Here is an 8,159-nt window from a genome sequence, read left to right on the forward strand (position 1 = left end):
ACTGCCGATGAACGGAGTGCTGGTGGTGGCAGGTCCCTAACCACCATCGATCTGCTCGAATCCGCATTGTCCGGGTCCGAGACCGGACCTTTTGGGCCCGTGGGCTCCCTAGAGGCCGTTGTGGCACCTGCGGTCAGCTCCCTCTCTCCAGCCACGGCCCCATTCTTCCTGAGCGACTCCTTGGGAGGGCGCTCTAAGCGTCATCGGTGCGCGGACGATGCCGGTCTTGAGGATTCTGACGATGACCGCTCCGCAGCGACCTACCTAGATGTTGTTCGTCGACCGGCGAAACTGCCCATTGCATCCCCGTGTGCGCCTAGCCTCGCTCATCTGAGGGTCTGGTCTACTGCAGAGCGGACGGAGGATGGCAGAGGAATGGGTGAAGGCGTCGGAAACGCAGCCGACCACGCCCCTAGCTGGTGCATGTGCGGCATGCCTGCTCGGCCAGTGGATGGCCGCATCCCCGCCCACCAGCGCCTTGGCCCTCGTGTCACGTCTTCTTGACGATGGGTCTCTGTCCCCAACGTTGATGGGTGGTGGGAGATCCTCGCTCGGCAGGAGGCGCGACCTGTGGCCGACTCGGATGAGCATCGCCGTGGCGCAAAGCAGCTGCCGCAGACTCGAAAGGATCCCACCCGAGCTCCGTGACAGATGTTTCAACTGCCTTTGCTACTCGCACTAGGTAGCAACTTGCCGGTTGCACCGGCGTTGAGTGCGCTGCCATGGCTTCCGCCACCTCGCTAGGGACTACAAGCAGAGCAGCCAGGTGCATGTGACTGCAAGCTGTTGTGGGCGGCGGGTTCGGCAAGGACCGTCATTCCTGATGACTTGGGCACCCTACCTCGATGCTTTGCCCAGGGTCACCGCGACCCCTCACGCATTCAGGGCGACACGCCAGGCTCGGTTGGAGCTGTGCCGAGTGCAGCTGGGCACGGCGGTGGAGGGCGTCGACATTGAAGACGTCGAAGATGCCGGCGACGGCCGACCGAGGACGGCACCTCCGTGGCAACGGCCTCCACTATTGTCACCACCGACAGTGCTACCTGGAAAGGTGACGGTGAGCCGACCAGCGAGACATGCCATATACGGGGCCTCTTTGAGATCGATCCATTGTTGCTCTCAACATACCCGGATGCAACGCACGCCACATGCGAAGTCTTGGAGGACCCGATGCTAGAGGTGTGAGATGTGATATGACATGAACCGCGTGACTCGCTGGTTGATGTCGCCAATCATGGTCTGAGGTGGGTGGCAACGCTGAATGTGTCGTGGTGCCTCCCTTGAAGAGGTCGCCTCCCCCTCAACAGCAGTTGGGGCCTCCTCAGGTGTAGTCTGTGCAGGCTAAGGAAGTTGCTCGAACGGACCCCAAGTAGTGGAAGAAGAAGGATCGGGGCCGTGAGCTGAAGTAGACGTCGCAGGCTTGCGAGGGGCAGCCGGTGGAGTCAGCTCGAGATCACCCCAATCGGCATCTTCTTGCTCCTCCACCACAAAGATACTCTCACGAATCTCATGATCACCTGCACAATCAAAGATAGAAGTGGAACAAGGCATGGTTTCATCGAATGTGACCTCACAGGTCTCTACAACTCGGTTAGTTTCAAGGTTAAGAACATGATATGCATGAGAGTGAGATGCATAACCAAGAAAAATACCGTCGGAAGACCTGGACTCGAACTTGTCCAAATTACCTTGTTTCAGGATGAAACATTTGCACCCAAACACCCTAAAGTGACTTACCTTGGGTGGTCGTCCGAATCGCAGCTCATAAGAAGTCTTCTTCATGAAAGCTCGTAGAAAAATGCGATTGGAGACATGGCAAGCTGTGTTGATCGCCTCAGCCCAATATCTCCTAGGAGTCCTGTGCTCATCGAGCATCGTCCTAGCCATCTCAACAAGGGTCCGATTCTTGCACTTAACAACGCCATATTGCTAGGGGATATAAGGAGAGGAAAATTGATGCTCGAGGCCCAAAGAAGCATAAAAGGTTTCAAAATGAGTATTCTTGAATTCTTTGCCATTGTCACTGCGAATCGCTCTCATGGCATTCTTAGGGAACTTATTTTGCAACCGAAAAATCAAATCTCGAGCATGTGAAAAAGCCTCATCCTTACTCTCCATGAAAAACACCCAAGAGTAGCGAGAAAAATCGTCCACGATCACTAGAACGTACCACTTCCCACCATCTGACCGAACCCGAGCTAGACCAACTGTGTCCATGTGAAGTAGCTTGCCGAGTTCCCTGGTCATGACTTGGTTCACAGGTGGGTGAGAAGCGGCAACCGTCTTCCCATGTCGACAAGGGTGACAGACCAAATCCTTCTCAAATTTCAACTTGGACAATCCTCGGATTAAGTCGAGTGAGCTCAACCTAGCCAATAAGTCAAAGCTCAAGTGACCCAGTCTCCTATGCCACTTCCAAAGCTCAGAGGAGGATCTGGCCACCAAACATCGAAAAGAGCCAAAGGAGTGAGAAAAATCAGCTCGAAAGACACGGCCAAAAGGGACAATCTAGCAAACAAGATTTCCCTGAGAATCAAGAACTCGAGACAAGCCAATCTTAAAGCGCACTTCAAAGCCATTCTGAAGGAGTTGCGAAACTGAAAGCAAATTGAAATGCAAATTCGAAGCCAAAGCAATATCCTTCAAGACAAAACTCTCGTTGACCCAAATGGTCCCACGAGAAAGCACCTTACCTTTGCTATTATCCCCGAATGTGATGTACTCCTTACATTGCACGGGGTCAAGGCTGGAGAACCATTTTGAACTTTCGGTCATGTGGCGCGAACAGCCGGAATCAATGAGCAACGTGTTCTCTAGGCCTCCGTCCTGCATCAATAGAAAGGTGTAGGATGAGCAAATGGCACAACACTTGGGTTAGTAAACTATGAAGGATACCAGGGTTGGCTCATTTACCCTAGAAAAGTGTTTGGAAAAACACCAAACATGCCATGTCCCATTTGAGGGAAGCGATCACCACGTGGGGGAAAACGTGGTCCGCTAGAGCTATAGGACTGAAAGCCACTGCCGCGAGGTCCAAAGTCATATTGATCACGACCTGAACCATGCTGGACACAACCACTGCATGGTCTCATAACCTGAGGCCTAGCACCTTGAGGCATTGCACCACTAGGCCTAGCACTGCACCTCTGAATAGGCGGCACATGTACGCCATGGGGCAGGCGGTACATGTTCCAGTTGTTCAACTCGTACTTTCGTCGCTCATCTCTCTTCCTCCTAAAGCAGAACTCAGCAAGGTGACCATCCCTATAGCAATAGTCACAGTGATACCTCCCCTCTCTCTTGGGTGGTTGTTGGTTCACTCTCTTATGGGTATGGTTCACTCTTGGTGGCTGTTTGGCTTTAGGAAGGGGATCCTCAGAGATGTTTGATAGAGTGTCAAGTGGGTTCTTGAGATAGTTCGGTTTTGGAACCCAGACTTGTTTCTGAGGTGGAGCTTTTGGAGGTTCTTCAAACACTCCATCTTTGACAGTGGGCTCAGTGGGCTTAGGTGGAGTGATTTTGATCAACTTGGGAGTAGTAGAAGGTTTCTCACTTGGGTTCAAACCACTATACTCACCAACCTTGCCATAGATATTTTCACCCTTCCCACCTAAAGCAAAGCCTACACCCGATGCACCAGTTCCCCGCCTGAACTAGCTCATCATCATGCCCAACTGTGCCTCACTGCAGGACACCCAACTCAAGATAGATCGAAGGTATGTGTTTTCTTCCTTGATTCTCATCTTGTCGTGCCTGCAGGAATCAATCTCTAGCTTCAAACCCTCACAACATACACACTTAGCAGCAGTGCTATCTGAACTGGCCTTCTCAAGTAAAGAGATCCTAGCAACCTTCTCTGCTAGCTTAGATTGCAAGCCCGAGCAGGACTTGCATGCACCCAAGAAGCCAGACCTAGACTTCAACTCATCGTTCTCATCAAGCAAAGCAACATACTTGGATTGCAAGGAAATAAGACTGGACATGTGAACAGCATCCTCATCGCACTCAACCTCGTCAGAGACTGCTACAGCGTGCTTCTTAGCTTCCTCAAGCTCCTTTAGCGCAATTTCTAGTTTGTCCTTATATTCTTTCCTCTCACAGGCAGCACGCTTTAGCAGCCTATCTTGGCTCATCAAGGTGTCGTTCATGATATCAAGCTCACCAACAAGATTGTCGATGGAAGGGGTTACCTCAGAAATGTTGTCACCGACAAAAACCTCGTCCTTGCTAGCCTTCACCTCGGAATCAACAGACATGGTACAGAAACCTCCATGGGTAGAGTCGGTGAAGAAGCAGAGTTTGGTCAGCTTGTCCTTGCGCTTCCTCTCGGACTCGTCGCCGCTCGACGGAGAAGAAGTGTGGCCGTCATCGGAGTCGTTGTCGAGGTCACTAGGGTAGACGAGGAAAGCGCGCTGCTAGGCCTTGGCCTTCTTGAGGTACTTCTGCTTGAGCGCCTCCTTGTCGAATCCTCCCTTCGACTTATGCTTGCTGGAGGAGTACTCGCGCTTGTCCTTGCGCTTGATGGCGTCGTACTTGTCAGAGGAGTGCTTGTTCTTCTTGGGGCAGTGGGCGACGAAGTGGTCGGGGTCTCCATAGCCATAGCAACCCTCCTTTGGATCACCACCACGCCGGTGGTTCATGCGGTTGTTGTGAAATCGTGAGAACCGGTTGATGACCAGTGCCAGCTCGTCATCCCCATGTGCCTCCATCTGCTCCTCTGTAACAGACACCAAAGAAGACAAGGCAAAGGAGATATGTGAAGGGTTAGCTGAAGAACTTGAACTATTACCTGAGACCAAAGCCATAGTCGGTGCAGAGGGATTCTTGATTTTGGCTTGGGTCTGGTAATCAATCTCGGTGGACTTGAGCTTGCTAAAAAGCTCATCAACGGTGAGGGTGTCGTAGTTAGCGGACTCAACGATAGCGGACACCTTCACATCCCAAAGCTTCCGATCTAGGGCATATAGTAACTTGAGAGCCCTCTCATGATCATCATAAGGTAGCTGCGGCTTGTTTGTCCACATCTTGTTCACAATCGACTGGAAACAAGAAAACATAGAATCGATAGACTCTCAATCCAACTGAGAGAAGTTCTCATACTCACACTTGTACGTCTCAAAGAGTCTGGTTTTGACCTGTGCGGTTCCCTCGTGATAGCTCTGAAGCCTCACTCAGATCTCTCGAGCAGTGGTACAATCAGAGACTCTCAAACTCAGAAAAGGAAAGACTCGAAAAGAGAACACTACGAGCCTTGCTATTTGCATTGTGTTGGTCAATCTGCTCCTGACCGACACGAGCAGCAAGCACCTCGTAGTTAGAATCCTCACAAATCTCCCAAACTTGCCAATCAATGCCCTGAAGATGCGCAGACATGCGGATCTTCTAGTAGGGGTAGTTTGTTCCATCGAAGTGCCGCGGTTTGCCGGAACCGCGCTCCATGTCGCCTTCGTGGATCACGGACCGATTAAGGTGGAATGATCCTTAACCGGCTCCTGTACCAGTTGAAGGACCGAAAACGGATCAGATAGGGGTGAATGGGAGCCGTAAAATTCCTCTCGAAATATTTTCTGCCGCTATCCCAAAATCACCGCCAAGCACAAGTGAGTTCCCAAACTAAATACCCAAGCCAACTAGTAACGAGAGTATCTAGAAAAAACACTCGGAACGGTAGAAAGCTAACACAAAAGACAGAACACAATTCGGAGCAAGAATGAAAGAGCAGCCATCAAAACAGTAAGAATCAGGGCCGCGGACTGCCTGGGAAAGATGTCCGGACTATCTGCAGTCCACTTGAACGAAACAGAACTTCTCTGCTCGCAAAACAAACTGCAGTCGCGGACTCAGCCCCGGACTGTTTGCAGGCAAAATCTCCAAACACGAATGGGAAGAAAAGCTTCTGATCTATGTGAACGCAGCAGCGGCGGACTGTCCGCCGTCTAAAGAGCAGACTGTCTGCGCCTGGACTGCTGGTCAGCACGCACAGCGATTTTTTTATATTTAACACTTTTTTTAAACTAATTTTAATCTGACACTTTTATTTTTTTTGAAATCTAACACTTTTGGCCGCGTCTATTGCCATGGCCGTGCCATGCATGGTGGCGCGGTGGGAGCGAAGACCGTGGCGTTGACCGGCTGACGTGGCACACTTTGCCGCGCCATGCCGCACGGTGCGGCAGGCCTAGGTACATATCATGACGCGAGCCGCCCTCCCTCTATCTGCCTTAGTTGCTAACGTGGTGGAGGTCTACCGCGCCGCCCCCTCCAGCCGCTCCCAAGGGCTGCCGGCGCCCGGCCCTCCGTTGCCGCCTCCCTCCCTCCCTTCCCTTCCATTCCCTGCCCGCCTACCTCCCTCCTCAGCCTCGTTCACGGTAATGATGCCATTTTTATTGTCGTTTGAATGGTGGATTGACATATTATGAATGGGAGTTAGGGTTAGGAGGAAAATTATATTTGAGAACTATGGGCTAGGGTTTGGAGGAAGATATTAGTTTGATTTTCTCAATGTTAAGGTTAATTATTTAGTTAGAAGTATGTTTACCATGTATATTTTTGTTTCTATAAGTGTTGGTTATATTATTTGAGTTGCAATGCAAATGGTTATATTTTACATTAATTTGCGTTGTTTAGATTGATGTTTAATTTGAACCGTTTTATTAGATGGAAGACATATTTCGGGAGCAGTTGTGGCGAAAACGGGGTCGTTCTATAGAATTGTACCCCGACGCGTCCAGCAAAGATGCCCCCGTCCCTCTTGACCTCCCTATCCCTAACTGTGACTGTGGTTTTCTGACCGATGTGTTTCAATCGAGACATCCGGACACAGCGGCGCATTGCTTCTACACATGCAGTCGTTTTAATGTAAGTCATTATTCTCGTACCTTTTTTTACCTCTTTTTTGTTAGTAGGTTACTAATATTTTGTTCGAATTATGTTGTGTAGGCCATGAGATGTGCTTTTTCTTTCAGTGGATCGACGGTGCAGACAAGTTTGACCTAAGGTACTTCCTTTTCGACGATTGGTGGAGAGGGCGACATTCATGTGAGAACTTCGAGCAGTGGGTTCCACCTCCCCCTAACCCCTCCAATGATGGCTAAGGAGAAGCACTTATCCGCAGTTAGATGACTCGAGGAACCTCCTCTGTGCAATTGCGGAGATCGAGCTGTGATAAACCCTAAGAATACGTTGGAGTTTGTGTGTCCAAACAAGCATGAAGTAAGTGGACAGTGTATCTGTTGAAATGTTTTGCTATAGATGTTCATGTACTAATGTCACCTCTTTTAGGTGTTTGTATTTTCGAAGTGTCATTTTAAGGAGTGGCTCTATGGTCCTAAGAATCAATGGCCGGAGCCGGCAAAGGAAAAGAAAAAGGAAAAGAAGAAAGAAAGGGTAATTTTCAAAGCACCACCTGTCATGTGCGAATGTGGTGTTAAATCCAACTACGGCCTAGTCCCTTCGGAGCTTGGAATAGGCCATTATTGCGGCCATATGGTTGACTACGATGAGATTGGTTATTGTTGTTGAAAACCTGAAATTGTGTTTTCTTGCTTTTTTTAAGAATTATGATCTCATTTTTCGTTTAAACAGAGCACTAGGAAATGCAAGTGGGAATCTTATGATGGTCAGGCTCGGTTTTTGGATGATTTGAAGGGGAGGCAAGTAATTGCACAGAAGACGGGATATGGATCTGACTACGTCGACTTGTTCGTTAAAAAGCGGAAGAAGGACATGCGTGAGTTTGCTAGAAAGAGCGGTATTCGTAACCCGATCGATGTCAAGCTTGACAAATGGGGTTAGAGAGACGGTTGGCATTAGAGGAGGATAGGGCAAGGAAGGCTGCAATGGAGGAGGAAACAGTACAGATGCAGGTCTTGAACGACTATGTTGCTGCATTGTGTGCAAGTGAGTCATTGGAAGCCTTGTTATTTTCGTTGCATGCTTTTAAATGTACTATAATTGCGTTGGTAACTTGTTGCATTTTATACATGAAGGGATTGGATGCAGTGGGGACCATGCCGCAGAGGTGGCACGTGCAAGTTATGTGGAAAACAAGTTACATGAGCACATAACCTGAGCCGGTCGTAGCGTTCTATGTCCGATTGTGTTGGACAATGAGGAGGACGACACTGACAGGTTGAGCGATCTCATCGCTCTAGCGGAGA

The 8,159-nt window shown here is 49.8% G+C and overlaps 1 pseudogene; it reads right to left on the reverse strand.

Moving 5' to 3' along the window:
- Window positions 1-1,929: 1,929 nt before the first annotated feature.
- LOC136543254 (uncharacterized) lies at window positions 1,930-6,159 on the reverse strand (annotated as a pseudogene).
- Window positions 6,160-8,159: the final 2,000 nt, after the last annotated feature.

This window comes from Miscanthus floridulus, chromosome 3, assembly GCF_019320115.1.
Source record: "Miscanthus floridulus cultivar M001 chromosome 3, ASM1932011v1, whole genome shotgun sequence".
Lineage (NCBI taxonomy): Eukaryota > Viridiplantae > Streptophyta > Magnoliopsida > Poales > Poaceae > Miscanthus > Miscanthus floridulus.